The following is an 18,006-nucleotide window of genomic DNA, read 5'->3' on the forward strand; positions in this document are numbered from 1 at the left end:
ATCTTTGACCGATCCAGAGGAGCCCATGCAGGTGGGAGTAACCCGCCTCTCGCAGCCCGAGCATGATCACCGAATGAGAGAGGGATCTTGCCTCTGTTGTGGGAAAGCTGGTCACTTTCGCTCTTCCTGTCCAGAGTTGGTGGGAAAAGCCAGGGCTCATCCAGGACGGAGGGACCTGAGATGAGCGTAACCATCCTTTCCGACCCCACTGTTTCTAGGGTTTTGCTGGCGTCCTCCCTTTTCTGGGGCAATCAACAACATGATCTTAAGGCCCTGGTGGATTCGGGGTCTGATGGTAACTTCATAGATCTGGGGTTAGCTAAACAGCTCAAGATTCCCCTGACCCATCCTGATCACCCCCTCACTGTTGTTGCCCTGGATGGAAGACCCCTGGGCTCTGGAACCATTCACCATCATACTGCCCCCCTGTGTTTGGGCATGGAAGGACAACATTTCGAGACCATCCAATTCTCCCTTATCCACTCTTCCCAGTTTCCATTAATTCTGGGTTACCCTTGGTTGGCCTGCCATAATCCTCACTTGGATTGGGTCACCGGCCGACTTACGGAATGGGGCTCCGCCTGCCATACTACCTGTCTTCGCGCCAAGTCTCCTTCCCAGCCCCAGGAGTTCCCATCACGCTCTGAATTGTCCCGAGTGCCACCTGAGTATGAGGATCTAAAAGAGGTCTTCAGTAAGGTTCGAGCCACATCACTTCCCCCTCATAGGCCATATGACTGTGCCGTTGGCCTCCTGCCTGGGACATGCCCACCTAGGGGTAGGATTTTTTCCCTTTCTGCTCCTGAGACCGCCGCCATGGAGGAGTACATCCGTGACGCCCTCACCGCTGGCTTCATCCGTCCGTCCACCTCTCCTGCTGGTGCCGGTTTTTTCTTCATAAGTAAGAAAGATGGAGGTCTCCGTCCCTGCATCGACTACCGTGGCCTTAACCAGATTACTATAAAGAACCGTTATCCTCTTCCACTCATGTCGACGGCCTTCGAGCTACTTCAGGGAGCCACGGTCTTCACAAAATTGGACCTCCGCAACGCCTACAACCTCATCCGCGTCCGCGAAGGGGACGAGTGGAAGACGGCATTCAACACACCTACTGGGCACTATGAGCACCTGGTTATGCCCTTTGGATTGACCAACGCCCCTGCTGTGTTCCAGGCGCTCATCAACGACGTTCTCCGAGACATGCTGAATCGCTTTGTTTTTGTCTACCTGGATGACATTCTCATTTTCTCCAAAACTCTTCACGATCATGTCCAGCATGTAAGACAAGTCCTGCAACTTTTGCTGAACAACCTCTTGTTTGTCAAGGCGGAGAAGTGTGAATTTCACGTTTCCACGGTTTCATTTCTGGGCTTCATCATCTCCAGCGGCAACATCCAAATGGACCCTGGCAAGACCCAAGCTGTCCGAGATTGGCCACCACCCACCTCTCTCAAACAGGTGCAACGTTTCTTGGGGTTTGCTAACTTCTATCGGAGATTCATCAGAAACTTCGGCACCATTGCTGCTCCTCTTAACGCCCTCACCAAGACCGCCTCTACCTGGTTCAGTTGGTCCACTGAGGCTGCGCAGGCTTTCGAGGATCTCAAGCGGCGCTTCACGTCTGCTCCTGTCCTCGTTATTCCGGATCCCTCACTCCCCTTCATTGTCGAGGTGGATGCCTCGGATATAGGAGTGGGCGCCGTTTTATCCCAACGGTCTAACGACAACAAACTGCATCCTTGCGCCTTTTTCTCTCGCCGACTCACTCCCGCTCAACGAAACTACGATATTGGGAACAGGGAATTATTGGCAGTTAAGTTGGCACTGGAGGAGTGGAGGCATTGGTTGGAGGGGTCTAAACACCCGTTCATTGTCTGGACTGACCATAAGAATCTGGCCTATATCCAGGAGGCCAAACGACTTAACTCTCGTCAAGCTCGCTGGGCACTGTTTTTTAATCGTTTTGACTTTGTTCTGTCATATCGTCCAGGTTCCAAGAATCTCAAGCCTGATGCTCTCTCCAGGCAATTTGATCCACCCGAGCGGGAGAGACAACCAGAATCTATTATTTCTACTTCCCGAATTGTAGCACCGGTTTGCTGGGGGATCGAGACGCTGGTCAGAAAGGCGCAACAGAGGGAGGCAGACCCTGGCAACGGCCCACCCGGTCGCCTTTTTGTCCACAACACGACTCGCTCACAAGTCCTGCAGTGGGGGCATTCGTCGCGACGCATCCAGGACGCTGGAGTTTATTCGCAAAAGGTTCTGGTGGCCCACCATGGAGAAGGACGTAAAGGCGTTCGTGGCAGCTTGTGCCATTTGTGCACGAAACAAGAACCCTCGATCTCGCCCCCAGGGTTTGCTGCATCCTCTCCCCGTTCCCACTCATCCCTGGTCACACCTCTCGGTGGATTTCATCACAGGCCTTCCACCATCTCAAGGCAACACTGTCATTCTGGTCATCGTAGATCGCTTCTCCAAAGCCTGTCGTTTTCTGCCCTTGCCCAAGCTTCCCTCAGCCCAAGAGACAGCCGAGCTCATGGTCCAGCATGTTTTCAGGTTCTTCGGTTTGCCCCTTGACATCGTTTCTGACCATGGTCCACAATTCGCCTCCCGGTTTTGGAGAGCCTTCTACAAGCTCATTGGAGCTACTGTCAGTCTTTCCTCGGGTTTCCATCCTCAGTCGAACGGTCAAACAGAACGGATCAACCAAGACCTGGAGACGACCCTGAGGTGTCTCGTGTCCGCTAACCCTGCGACCTGGAGTCGTCACATCGTCTGGGCTGAGTACGCGCACAACACGTTGCGCTGCTCCCCCACAGGACTGTCGCCGTTCAAGTGCCAGTTCGGTTTTCAGCCTCCACTGTTCCAGGAGCCGGAGCTCAAGGTGGGGGTTCCGTCCGCGGAGAAGTTTGTCCAGCGTTGTCGGCGGACCTGGAGGAGAGCGCGGCTGGCCTTGCAACGAGCTTCTCGACAACGGCAGATCCAGGCCAACAAGCGGCGCAGACCGGCTCCTTCATTCCGTCCTGGTCAGAGGGTCTGGCTTTCTACGCAGGATCTCCCGCTGCGAGTGGAGTCCCGCAAGCTGACGCCCCGTTTCATCGGCCCCTTCATGGTGTTGAGGAAGGTCAACCCGGTGTCCTACCGTCTCCAGCTACCCCGCTCCATGCGGATTCATCCTACCTTCCATGTCTCCCGGCTTCGGCCAGTGGCCAGCAGTTCCCTGGCGCCCGCCACGAGGCCTCCTCCTGCTCTCCGCATCATCGACGGCCAGCCTGCTTACACGATCCGTCGCCTGATGGACTCTCGCCGGGTTCGCAGGGGCCTCCAGTTCCTGGTGGACTGGGAGGGATATGGTCCGGAGGAACGCTCTTGGGTCCCGGACCGGGACATCCTGGATCGCGATTTAGTACGGATTTTTTTTCGTCGTCACCATGGACTTTCTGGGGGAACGTCAGGGGCCGTTCCTGGGGGGGGGGTCCTGTAAGGAATGACCCAGATTCTGCCTCGCCTCGCCACCAGAGGGCTCCATGAACTCTCTTAATTGTGTCCTTCTTTATTCATTATTGTATTCACCTGTGCATTGTTAGATACCTAGGCCTAGAAATTAGGTTTGCCTCCGCCAGGGCTTTTGCACCCGAAATTTTGCGCCCGCGATAATTGCCGCTGCGCCCGCCAAAAATTCAGCTGCCCCGCGCCCAGACGGCTGCGGGCGCTAATGGAGGGTTTCAGCGCCTCGCTATGGGCGCTGAATGCAGGTTTGCGGCGCTAATCCCCCGCTGCGGCACCCGATGCGGTGCGGCAGGCTGGGGTGCTGCAGGCCTCCTCCTTCTGTTAAGGAGGAGCTGCCTGCAGCCGACCGCTCGGTCGATTCGCCCGACAAATGAGCCCGGCACCTCGGAGAAGTGCCGGGCTCGCGGGCCACACACATCAGTGCCGCGGGGGGGTGGTGGAGGAGTCCGGGGAGGGAGGTGCGGGCAGGCGGCCGCCGGGAAAGCGGCCGGCCGCCGCTCCACCTTAATGCGCCGGCGCTACGTGCTGCAACATCCCATTGAACAATCGTTGGTTGCGGCTGCCACGGGCGAGGCGGCCGCAACTGAATTTGGGCGTCCGGCCGCGTTACCACGGCAACCGGGACGCTGCGCACACCGATGACATCATCGGTGCCGGCGCAGCGCTACCGGCTAATGCCGATGGTAGGGCCCAACGCAATTTCGATCGCGGCTATAATTCCGGCGCAAGGCCCTCTAACGCCACTAATTGGGCGCTAACCCCACCGAATTTCTAGGCCCTACTATTTAAGTGGTGTTCACCTTATGTTCATTGCTCAGTCTTGAGTTGCTCTGCCTGGTGATACCGCTTGCTGGTCTGCTTGCCTGTATTCTGTACTGTTGTTATTTTGTTCATGTCAAGTAAAGTCTACCTTTGTTTTGCAACCTAACCTCTGCCTCAGTTTGCCTTACTGCAGTTGGGTCCACCGAGTTCCGGTCCTTACAAGAAGTATACTACAAGGCGAATGAAGTGCCAGATGACAAGAAAGCGCTGGTATTGTTGAATTCAATGGGTGCAAAAATGTATGGCTTACTATGAAACCTAGTAACCCCAGAGAAGCCAGTAGAAAAGGATTTTGAAAACATAGTGTCAATCCTACAGGACCACTTAAACCCCACACCGCTGCTGATAGCAGAAAGATTTAAGTTTCACAAAAGGAACCAGCATAAAGATGAAAGTAATGCTGAGTATTTAACAGAACTGCGCAAGCTAACGAAACACTTCCAGTTTGGAACGGGACTAGCAGATACTTTAAGGGACAAATTTGTGTGTGGGCTTCAAAGTGAAGGAGCCCAGAAATGGCTTCTATCAGAAAAGGATCTTACACTGGACAAGGCTTTCAGCATTGCAGTATCACATGAAGCAGCAGCACGGGGCGCGGCAGAGATACAACGGAGACCGCAAGAATATGGCACAAATGAAATGTCATACGGAACAGTGAAGTGCTATCGCTGCGGCAGAACAACACACGACCATAAGGATTGCTGGTTCAAGGGCAAAGTGTGCAGACAGTGTGGAAAAGTAGGACACATAGCAAGAGTCTACAGGCCAGGAAAGAAAACCAGCAGCAAGAAATCTCCACAGGAGAAGTACAAGAAGGTACATAAGGTGACGGAGAGTAGTTCAGACGAACAGAAAAGTGATACAGACTCCGGAAGCAAGGAGCTGGGTTGTCTGAAACTACATAATGTGATCAAAACGGAGGATCACCAAACTATCTGGGTCACACTCAAGATAGCAGGAGTCCAAGTAAAAATGGAATTGGACACAGGATCAGCCCTAGCAGTCATAAATCGAAGGGACTACAAGTGGCTATTCTCACATATACCCTTGAGAGATACAAAGATTGTCTTGAAGACGTACACGGGGCAAAAAGTCTACCCCAAAGGAAAAATAAGGGTGAACGTTATATATAACGGCAAGGAAACACCAAAAATGGGCCTATATGTATTGCCAGATGGAGGACCACCACAACTAGGATGTGAATGGATCCGGAAGATACAGCTAGATTGGCATTCCATACAAGCACTGACTGTAGATGCCAAAAAGGATGACGACGTCACACCTGGGCGACTGTCAAAAATGCTAACTGACGCACAAGAAGTGTTCCAGCAGGGACTTGGAACACTAAAAGTCATAACAGCGATGATCAAAATAGAGGAAAATGCAAGCCCAATGTTTAAGGCCAGACCGGTACCTAATGTGATCCGCCCAGCCGTCGAAGCAGAGCTGGAAGGTTTGGAATGTTCAGGAGTGCTGTCCAAAGTGGACTGGAGCGAGTGGGCTACACCCATCGTTCCTGTAATGAAGTGGTCATTGAGTAATACGCCTGGGGAACCAAAGAAGGTTCGCATCTGTGGGGACTTTAAGGTGACAGTGAACCCACTCCTTCACACTGTACAATATCCGCTTCCGCGGATTGAAGATATTTTCGCCTCGCTATCGGGAGGGAAACGCTTCACTAAGGTTGATCTGGCCCAGGCGTACCTGCAAATGGAGGTAGAAGAAGCCTCGAAACAGTACCTCACGATCAACACTCATAAAGGTCTCTACCAATACAACCGGCTGGTGTTCGGGGTAGCATCAGCTCCGGCTATTTGGCAAAGGGCAATGGAACAAATCCTGCAAGGGATTCCAGGGACCCAGTGTTATTTGGACGACATCCTGGTCATGGGCGAAAATGACAGTGATCACCTCGCCAACCTCGAGCAGGTGCTCACTAGATTGAAGGAATATGGGCTCCGAGCTAATCGCCACAAATGCAAGTTTTTCCAGAAGCAGATCTCGTATTGTGGCCACGTTATTGATAAAGAGGGGTTACATAAGTCCCCTGAAAAGATTGAGGCAGTAGTCAAGGCTCCAGCACCGGAAAATGTGTCACAACTGAGGTCGTTCCTCGGGCTGGTGAACTACTACCATAAGTTCTTGCCGAATTTGTCTACCGTACTACACCCACTGAACACCCTACTGCAAACGGGGGTACCATGGAAGTGGAGTGACGAATGTAAATGAGCTTTCCAGAAGAGCAAAGCATTGATCACATCAAAAGAGGTGTTGGCTCATTTCAACCCAGCACTACCAATTCGGTTGGCGTGTGATGTATCACCCTATGGCATTGGAGTGGTGCTGTCGCACAAATTCCCGGACGGCTCGAAGAGGCCAGTAGCATTTGCGTCTCGGTCACTAAGCTCAGCCGAGCATAACTACGCCCAGATTGACAGGGAGGCCCTCAGCCTAGTGTGGGGAGTGAAAAAGTTCAATCACTATCTGCACGGGCAGAAGTTCACCTTGCTGACTGACCACCAACCACTTGTCTCCATCTTTAATCCAAAGAAGGGCGTTCCGGTGATGGCTGCGCAACGGGTACAAAGGTGGTCGCTTTTTCTAGGGGCGCACCAATATGAAATTGAGTATAAGGGCACGAAACAGCATAGAAACGCTGATGGGCTATCATGCCTGCGACTGCCTGCTGCGGAGGAAGCACCAGCAGTGGATCCTGTCGAAATATTTCATTCGACTATAATTGAATGCTTGCCAGTAACTAACGCTGGTATAGAGAAGGAGACCCAAAATGACCCGACACTGTCTCGGGTATATGATTTGACGGTGAAGGGATGGCCAGCACATGGCGACTCACTGTTGCCAGCATTCTCATCCAGAAGAGAACAGCTGTCATTATGCCAGGGGACATTGATGTGTGGATCCCGAGTGGTAATTCCACCCAAGTTAAGGGAGAGAGTGCTCAATGAGCTTCACGAAGGTCATCTGGGAGGGGTGAAAATGAAAAGCCTTGCTAGGGCTTGTGCGGTGGCCGGGGATCGATCAGCAAATCGAGGACCTGACAAAGAGCTGCTCAGGATGCCAGAAGGTCCAAAATGCACCACCACATGCCCCTCTACACCCATGGGAGTGGCCCTCATCTCCATGGCAACGGGTGCATAATGATTTTGCTGGTCCATTCATGGACTCAATGTTTTTAATAGCCGTGGATGCGCACTCGAAATGGCCTGAGGTGATCAAAATGTCCTCCACCACCACGGAGAAAACTATTGCAGTCCTACGGACCATTTTTGCCAGGAACGGCTTGCCAGAGCAGATTTGCTCTGATAACGGACCACAGTTTGTGTCTGAAGAGTTTCGAAGATTTATGAAAAGGAATGGGGTAAGGCATTACACATCCGCCGTGTATCATCCAGCCACAAATGGATTGGCTGAGAGGTTCGTACAAACCTTTAAAAAAGCAGTAAAGGCCATGTGCGATGACGACATTCCACTGCAGCATAAGTTGGACAATTTCCTGTTAGCCTACAGAAATGCGACACATGCAGTCACCAACCAGGCCCCGGCCATGATGTTCTTTAACCGAAGGTTGAGATCTCGTCTGGATTTGCTCAGACCAAATGTATGAAGAGATGTTGAGAATAAGCAATTCCAGCACATCAATGAGAAGCCGACAAGGAGCTTAAATATAGGGCAACCAGTCTTGGCCCGTGACTGCCGAACAGAGAAATGGCAACCAGGAACGAGATGCACACGGCAGGGGCCACTAATGTACACAGTGGATGTTGGGGAGAACATTGTGAGACGCCATGTTGACCAGGTCCTAGAGTCACAGGAACGAGTCAACCCCATGTCTCGCCCAAACGTACCTGGTGATGAACCCAACGTACAGGTAGCATCTACCCTCGAAACAGTAGCATCGGAAGCGGATGAACCAACCGATGACAGGGGGCCAGAATCGCCTCCGCACCAAGAGCAAGACACTCGGGAAAGACACTATCCAGAAAGGATCAGGAAGCCTCCCCAAAGACTGAATTTATAAATAGATGATTTTCAGTTAATGTTGCATGTTAAAAGTGTTAATTGTAATTAGTTTGATATTTAATTGTTAAATGAGTGTTATGGTACTGTTAATCTAAAAGGGGAGGAATTGTAATGTATGTACCTTTAAGGGGAGAACTACTTTTTACAGCTCCTATATACTGTAGTACCGGCAGTGACCACACCGGTATATAAACCCTGAGTAGTGATCTGTACAGTTAGTTCTAGAGTAACCCTCATTCAGTAAACACCTGTTGATCGTTGCCTCAGTCTCTTGTCTAAATATTGAAGGACACAACATCAAGATACACGGATCTAACACTCGCCCCTCCCTATCTCTGTAATCTCCTTCAGCCCCACAAATGCCCCGAGATATCTGCGCTCCTCAAACTCTGCCTCTTGAGCATCCCTGATTATAATCGCTCAACATTCGGTGGCCATGCCTTCTGTTGCCAAGGCCGTAAGCTCTGGAATTCCCTCCCTAAACCTCTCCACCTCTCTATCCCTATCTTTCTTCCTTTAAGACGCTCCTTAAAACCAACCTCTTTGACCAAGCTTTTGGTCATCTGCGCTAACTTTTCCTTATGTGGCTCGGTGTCAAATGTTTTGTCTTATAACGCTGCTATGAAGCGCCTTGGGATGTTTTACTATGTTAAAAACGCTATAAAAATACAAGTTGTTGTTGTTGAACCCCAGGACTCATTCCGGGGTATAATTCACAGGCCCCTGCGACCTTTTGACCCCTCACCCAAGTGAGGTTTAAATATAATCTTACAGAGTGAGTAGTAGTGAGGGAGATAGAGTGATGTTGTCCACACATGTGGATAGAGATCGGGGCAGTAACCCTAGCTAACCTTCCATTCACATATATTTTTAACAACCCTAATAATTAACACAAAATAGTAACATTAGGTGCACCACTCCAGCTTTTAGAATATGACAAAACCAGACCGACAATGAATGTTCTGTGACCCATCACTTTCACAGTGAAGCATCTTGTGCTGTCTTTTTAGATAAGATCATTTACATCACTTTTATGTAATAATTTTGGAATTTGGCAGAGTAAAGCTGTAGACCAGGTAATATTTAAAAGGACAAGAAATACAAGTTACCTTTTTTCTTAGGCCATAGGAACAAATTGGCATTCACATGATTTATTTACTTTCGGCAGCAAATTTCCTTTGCTCTATGTTTTTGAATACAATTGGGTGAATTATTACAGTGGATTTAAAAACACGATCGCATCAAATGTTAACAATGCTCACTCTGCCTCACTGATGCACATTAATCCCAGCCATGGAAACAGTGATTCCCGTCCCTCTATTCCATCATTGGTAGCAGAGCTTTCAGCCATTAGGATCCTGCATTGTGGAATTCTCTTCCTATGTGCACAAATCGTTGAAGGTGGCAGGGCAGTTTGAGAAAGCAGTTAAAAAACCCTCCGAGATCCTGGGCTTCATGAATAGAGGTATAGAGTACAAAAGCAAGGAAGTTATGTTGAACCTGTACAAAACACTGGTTCAGCCTCAACTGGAGGATTGTGTCCAATTCTGGGCACTGCACTTTAGGAAGGATTTGAAGGCCTTAGAGAGGGTGCAGAAAAGATTTATAAGAATGATTCCAGGGATGAGGAACTTCAGTTATGTGGCTAGACAGGAGAAGCTGGGGTTGTTCACCTTAGAGCAGTGAAGGTTGAGAAGAGATTTGATAGAGGTGTTCGAAATCATGAGGGGCTTGGGCAGAGTAGATAGAGAGAAACTGTTGCCATTGGTAGAAGGGTCGAGAACCAGAGGACACAGATTTAAGATGATTGGCAGATAAATGGGGAAAGGGTGGGGGAGTGGGACTAGCTGAAGTGCTCTTGCAGAGAGCTGGCACGGGCTCGATGGGCCGAATGGCCTTCTTCCGTGCTGTAACCATTCTACCATTCTATAAACCCCCTCCACTTTGCTTCATCTCTATCCATTTGTAAAGCTTCCTCAAATCTTACGCATTTCACCTCTTTAATCACCTCCTTCCGTTATTTTTCTAATTCTTGCTTGGACTCCAGTGTTCTGCCTCTCTTTGAGCACCTTGAAATATTAAACGTGTTGTATTAATGTAAATTGTCATTGAGCATTTCATACTGCATCAGTGTGAATTTTCTATTTCCCGTATCAACTATCATGATGGCCTCTCTGAATAATATTGCCAATTTATGCTATTTAATCTCATTTACAAACACTCTTGTGCTGTGGACTAACATGAGGAATTGGTTTGAGAATGCCCAACTTCATGTCATGCAGAGCCCTTACAACTCATCCAAGTGAGATTTAAGTTTAAGCTTATGAGTAGACTTTCAGTTCATCATCTAAGGAGGATTTGAACTCAGATCCCAACTGTGTTAAAATTTGAGAGTGAGATCCATCAAAATAAGCAACATTTTTAAACTGAAGTGAGTGAGACCCTCTCGAAGTGCACAAGGATTAAAAGGTCTAGATGGGCATGGTGTATGGTGCTATATTTATTGACACAATGGAAAATGAGAAGCAATGAATGAAAAAGCAATAGCTTTAAATCAATGAAAGAAACTTTCAAAATCTAAGTGATATAATTTCTGAACTTTGCACAAGTATTTTATCTTCCTGACAACCCTGATTTCAATAAGTGCGTGGGAACTAAGGAACGTACAGGATTAGAAAACACCATTGCAGTTCGTTGGCTGGTTCCAAAATTGGACGAGTACCATACAATACTCTACTTGTATACATCTCAATTACTTGTTACAGTGCAGGTTGAGTCTTCTTCCAGAGATACAAATATGGAGGAAGTCAACTCGATCAGCACTGTGATAAACAGTTCAATCAGTTACACAACAAACATTTAGGGCTGGATTTCCCGAGTCCCACTCGCACAGTGCAGGGAGACCCGGGAGACGACGGGAAAGTTGGAAGGTCAGGTTTCCCAGCATGCTGTGCAATGTCAGTGGCAGTTTCCTCACCTGGAAGTCAGCCTGATTGACAGGCTGGTTTCCAGTCGTAGGGGGAACTCGGAGAAGGAGGTTGCAGCAACAGTTAAGTGCTGGGCCCAGGATGGTTGGGGGGGGGGCGATCCAAGCCCGGAGGAGGGGGAGATCTGATCCCCCAGGGCGGGGTTCAATCAGAGTTATTATCCCCGGGGGGTCGTGTTCATGGCCGTGGGGGGATTCCGATCTCTGGGAGGGGTCGGATCCCCAACCCCGAGGAGGGCCAGGCTGATAGTGGGGGAGCTTGGGGGGTGCCAGGAGGAAGCACTCCTGCTCCTCCTGGCCCACAAGCATTGCTCCCGGAGGCTGAGGCCATCTCGTTGCAGCCACCAGGAATCCCGAGTCCTGGGATCCCCGGCCACCTGCAATAAAACCTGCAAAGCAGGTTAAGGTAGAGGCTTCAGGCCTCATTATAATATGTAAATTGCCAACCCGATTCCTGGCAGCGGGTTGATAGCCCGCCCCCTCCCTCTCCCCCTCCTCCCCGTCCCGCCTAAGTGAAAAGTGAAAGTGGGTGGGTTGGAGGCAGGTTGGGGTCAAGGTTCATATTTTTTCAACTTTCACTTCCCCCCCACGCCTCCAACCCACCCACTCTTACCTCAGAAAATTCCAGCCTTAAATTCTGCATCAAATCATTAAAAGTTAGATTCTGATGCATTTTTCAAGGTATCGAGAATGTTGCTCTGAATGCCACACAGCATTTTGTCTGTACACTGAAACCTATTCTTCCCTTTGTCCAAATAAAGGAAGTTGATCAACAAGGAAAATGGAATTCATGTTCAAGTTACTCTCAATCAATTATTAAAATTAACCACAGTGTATTGAATTCAACAAGGTGATCTAACTAGTGCACAGATCTAACAGTAACAAAAAGAGTGTACAAATTACTTTAGAGTACAGAAATACCATAGGGTTAAAGAAGTGGTTAATTTAGACAGTTATAGATTACTATAGATTACTATGCCATTAACTTATTTTTCATCCAGTAGGCATTGATTACATAATTACAAGATGAAAATACATGTTTGTAAAGTAGGCCATATCATTCATGAATAGACTACATCATTTATGCTTTGTTCCAAGTCACATGCAAATGATGCTACAATTCTTCAGAATTCTGTATTAATGAGAATATTGTCAAAATTAACATTATACATAAACCAAAGGAAAGGTGGTCAATATACTAGACCAACCAGTGAGATTCTCTTCTTTTCTTTCAATTCCTGAAGCCACATTTCCAAATAGCCAAACAATGAATCTTTCCAACATTCCTTTTTAAAACTTGGCATAATTTATGTTTCTCTTTTTGCTCTTAATGGATTGTTCCACTAAAGATGGGTCTTAGATATATTCTTTGCATTATCTGTTCAATTAATGGTGTCATCCATTAATCTTACCAAAAAGGTGAGCACAATCATTTTGAGATTAAAATTTATAGATTCGGGATTTTGAACTTTTTACCAATGGGTTTTGATAATGGACCCATTGGCTGCTTAAATTTAAAAAGCATACTGCTAACTCCAGGTTTTCTGTAACCTTTAAACTTGATTGACTGCAGGTGCTTGTGTAATTATGGCTTATAAATATGATTAGTAGTCAAAATTTGATATATATTCGGTGAGATGAAAGAAGGAGAAAGTGGTTTCAGCTGGCTCATCCCAATTACACTATGCAGGTTGTCCCATCTTTCTGGCCAAAGGGAAACAAGGGTTGAGCGGTCAAGGCCTAGAAATGGGCCACACGATCAAACATTTAGACAAGCGGCTAACTGTCTATATGTACCAAGAAATACCTGCCATCATAACAATCCTATACATAGAAACATAGAAACATAAAAGATAGGAGCAGGAGTAGGCCATTCGGCCCCTCGAGCCTGCTCCGCCATTCAATGAGATCATGGCTGATCATCCAAACTCAGTACCCTGTCCCTGCCTTCTCCCCATATCCCTTGATCCCTTTAGCTTTAAGATATATATCTAACTCCTTCTTGAATATATTTAATGAATTGGCCTCAACTGCCTTCTGTGGTAGAGAATTCCACAGGTTCACCACTCTCTGGGTGAAGAAATTCCTCATCTCTGTCCTAAATGGGTTAACCCTTATCCTTAGACTGTGACCCCTGGTTCTGGACTCCCCTGCCATCAGGAACATCCTTCCTGCATTTAGTCTGTCTAGTCCTGTTAGAATTTTATAAGTTTCAATGAGATCCCCTCTCATTCTTCTAAACTCCAGTGAGTATAAGCCCAATCGACCCAATCTCCCCTCATAAGTCATTCCTGCCATCCCAGGTATTAGTCTGGTGAATCTTCGCTGCACTCCCTCTGTGGCAAGAACATGCTTCCTCAAATAAGGCGACCAAAACTGCACACAATACTCATGGTGTTGTCTCACCAAGGCCCTGTACAACTGCAGCAAGACATCCTTGTTCCTGTACTCGAACCCTCTCGCTAAGAAGGCCAACATACCAGTTGCCTTCTTAATCGCCTGCTGCACCTGCATACTTACCTTCAGCGACTGGTGCACAAGGACACCCAGGTCTCGTTGCACTTCCGCTTCTCCCAATCTATTGCCGTTCAGATAATAGTCTGCCTTCCTGTTTTTGCCACCAAAGTGGATAAACTGACATTTATCCACATTATACTGCATCTGCCATGCATCTGCCCAATCACCCAACCTGTCCAAATCATACTGGAGTTTCTCGGCATCGTCCTCACAGCACATATGCCCACCCAGCTTTGTGTCGTCTGCAAACTTGGAGATATTACATCTAATTCCCTCGTCTAGATCATTAATATATATTGTGAATAGCTGGGGTCCTAGGACCGATCCCTGTGGTACCCCACTAGTCACTGCCTGCCACTCGGAAAAAGACCCGTTTATTCCAACTCTTTGCTTCCTGTCTGCCAACCAGTTCTCTATCTAAATCAGTACCTGGCCCCCAATCCCATGTGCCCTAACTTTACACGCTAATCTCTTATTCGGGACCATATTGAAAGCCTTCTGAAAGTCCAAATACACCACATCCACTGGTTCTCCCTTATCTATTCTACCAGTTACATCCTCAAAAAATTCCAGTAGATTAGTCAAGCATGATTTACCTTTTGTAAATTCATGTCGACTTTGTCCGATGCTGTCACTGTTTTCTACGTGCTCTGCTATTACATCTTTTATAATGGACTCTAGCATTTTCCCCACTACCGATGTCAGGCTTACCGGTCTATAATTCCCCGTTTTCGCCCTACCACCTTTTTTGAATAGTGGGGTAACATTAGCTACCCTCCAATCCATGGGTACCGTGCCAGAGTCTATAGGATTTTGGAAGATGACCAGCAATGCATCTACTATTTCTAGGGCCACTTCCTTAAGTACCCTAGGATGTAGATTATCAGGCCCTGGTGATTTATCGGCCTTCAATCCCGTCAATTTCCCTAACACCATTTCCGTACAAATACTGATTTCATTCAGTTCCTCCCTCTCATTAGACCCTATGTTCCCCGACATCTCTGGGAGGTTACTTGTGTCCTCCTTTGTGAAGACAAAACCAAAGTATGTATTTAATTGGTCAGCCATTTCTTTGTTCCCCATGATAAATTACCCTGATTCTGACTGCAAGGGACCTACGCTTGACTTCACCAATCTTTTTCTCTGCACATATCTATAGAAGCTTTTACAGTCAGTTTTTATGTTACCTTCAAGCTTAATTTCATACTCTATTTTTCCCCTCTTAATTAATCCCTTTGTCCTCCTTTGTTGAATCCTAAACTGCTCCCAATTCTCAGGATTTTTGCTTTTTCTGGCCAATTTGTATGTCCCCTCCTTGGATCTTATGCTATCGCTACTTTCCCTTTTTAGCCACGGTTGAGTCACCTTTTTTGTTTTATTTTTATGCCAAACAGGGATGAACAAATTCTGTAGTTCATCCATGCGATCTTTAAATGTTTGCCATTGCATACCCACCATCAACCCTTTGAGTAACATTCCCCAATCAATCCTACCCAATTCGTGCCTCATACCATCGTAGTTTCCTTTATTTAAATTCAGGACCCTAGTCTCTGAGTCAAATACTTCACTCTCCATCTTAATGAAGAATTCTATCATATTATGATCGCTCCGCCCCAAGGGGCCTCGCACAACAAGATTGCTAATTATTCCTTTCTCATTACATACTACCCAGTCTAAGATGGCCTGATCTCTAGTTGGTTCCTTGACATATTGGTCCAGGAAACCATCCCGTATACACTCCAGGAATTCCTTCTCCACAGTATTGTTACTAATTTGGTTAGCCCAATCTATATGTAGATTAAAGTCACCCATGATAACTGCTGTGCCCTTATTGCACGCATCTCTAATTTCCCGTTTAATGCCATCCCCAACCTCTGCATTACTGTTTGGGGGTCTGTATACAACTCCCACTAACGTTTTCTGCCCCTTGGTATTTCTCAGCTCTACCCATACAGATTCCACATCATCAGAGCTAATATCCTTCCTTACAATTGTATTAATCTCCTCTTTAACCAGCAATGCTACCCCACCTCCTTTTCCTTTTTGCCTGTCTTTCCTGAATATTGATTACCCCTGGACCCAGCCTTGGACACCCTGGAGCCATGTTTCCGTAATACCAATCATATCATATCCGTTTACATCTATTTGCGCAGCTAAATCATTCACCTTATTACGAATGCTCCTTGCATTAAGACACAAAGCCTTCAGGCTTGTTTTTTTTTAACACTCTTAGACCTTTTAGAAAGATTATTTACTGTGGCCATGTTTGATTTAAACCCTTGGGGGGAGAAATTCGGTATCGCCCCATTTGGGGTACAATTATCGGCCGGGCGCAAAGATTAGCGCCTGGCGCTAATTATCGCCTCTGACTGCAAACTTGGCTTTTATCACCCCTGGAGGTGATTGGAGCGCTAAGTCAGGCGCTTCACATCTGTCTTAAGGCGCAAAGGCCAAGGAGCGAGGCGCTAACTCACAGCGCTGGCGAAGCTCATGTCATGTCAGTCAGCAATGGAACACAGGCACACTGGCACCGGCCAATTCTTCAAGGGAAGTTGTGATGAATGGTCATCGACCTGAAACGTTAACTCTGTTTTTCTCTTCACAGATGCTGCTTGACCTGCTAAGTTTCTCCAGCATTTTCTGTTTTTATCTTAAAGGGGAGGGTTTATCTTGGTCTCCATCCACATCCTGTTCATTGCAGCCTTGAGTCTCGGCCTGGAGAGACCTGTACATCAAATCTGCTGGAAAGAACAATGGAGAGACCCAGGGAAAGAGCTCAGAGTGCAGCCCCAACAGTTTCTTCTAAATAGATGCAAGGAGGGGCAAATCAAAATGAACCTGCCAAGTGCTGCTCAGTATGCAAAACTCCTTCACACAGTGCAGAATCTCTCCAGAAGTCTCTCTCTCTCTCTCAGAATGCATGGTGCAAAAATGTCACCAACAAAAAAAGGCAAGAAGCGGTCGCCTTTATATAGCACTCCCCCAGTCCCTTCCCGAATGCAAAACGCTCCCCTCAACCTGTCGTTGCTAGCGGCAGGCATTAAGGCAGGGGGCGCCACTCAATTTCCAGTCCGGGGCGTTGCGCACTCGACTGACGTCATGCTCTGCCGGCGCAGGAGATCATGGCGGTAGTGTTTAGCGCCAGCACAAAATGTCCAGCCAATTTTGCGAGAGGCGCAGATATCGCCGTGCCCGGGCGCTAGTTGGTTTGCGCCCCACTTAGGGCCCTCTTAAGGCGCTAACGGGTGGTGCTACCAACTGTATTTTTTCCCCCTTGATTTCTCTGACTGCCATTTTTGCTTTTTTCCTTCCTGTCTATTGCTTCTATCCTTGTTTCCCTTTCCTCTGTCTCCCTGCACAGGTTCCCAACTCCCTGCCATTTTAGTTTAAACCCTCCCCCACAGCACTAGCAAACACTCCCCCTAGGACATCGGTCCCGGTCCTGCCCAGGTGCAAACCGTCCAGTTTGTACTGGTCCCACCTCCCCCAGAACCAGTTCCAATGTCCCAGGAATTTGAATCCCTCCCCCTTGCACCATTCCTCTAGCCATGTATTCATCTGAAATATCCTTCTATTTTTACTATGACTACACAAAGCTCCAACCAATAAAATCAGGTTAAAACTGTATGTATTCAGGCTCATCTCACCACTGCTTTCTCCCTGTGAATAACGAATAAAATAAAATAAATTCCTAAATAAAAGAATTACATTTTAAAATTAAAATTCACTCTCAGAACTGAAGATCTGCATTGCACCATTTTCAACTGCACCTGCCAGTTACAACACTTCCCCTGAACTATTGTATATTTATCATGCAGGGAGAGCAGAAAGCTAATAGTTTACCAGTAATAGAAAGACTTGCATTTATGCAGTGCCTTTCACAACCTCAGGACGTCCCAAAGCACTTTACAGCCAATGAAGTACTTTTTGAAGTGCAGTCACTGTTGTAATGTGAAATAATTTGTGCACAATTCAGCATGAAAAAAACTTTCAGGGTCTTTGAAACTAGTCATGTCACTCTAAAATATTATTTACAGTCAGAAGTGGGAAGGACAATGTCTGTCAGGATTCAAACTGACAAGTGCAGAGAGGGGCCTTTAGCTCCTCACTGCTTCGCCAACAGGCCC

The sequence above is a fragment of the Somniosus microcephalus genome, chromosome 11 (genome assembly GCF_052327205.1).
Source record: "Somniosus microcephalus isolate GS21.2 chromosome 11, FLI_Smic_1.0, whole genome shotgun sequence".
Taxonomy (NCBI): Eukaryota; Metazoa; Chordata; class Chondrichthyes; order Squaliformes; family Somniosidae; genus Somniosus; species Somniosus microcephalus.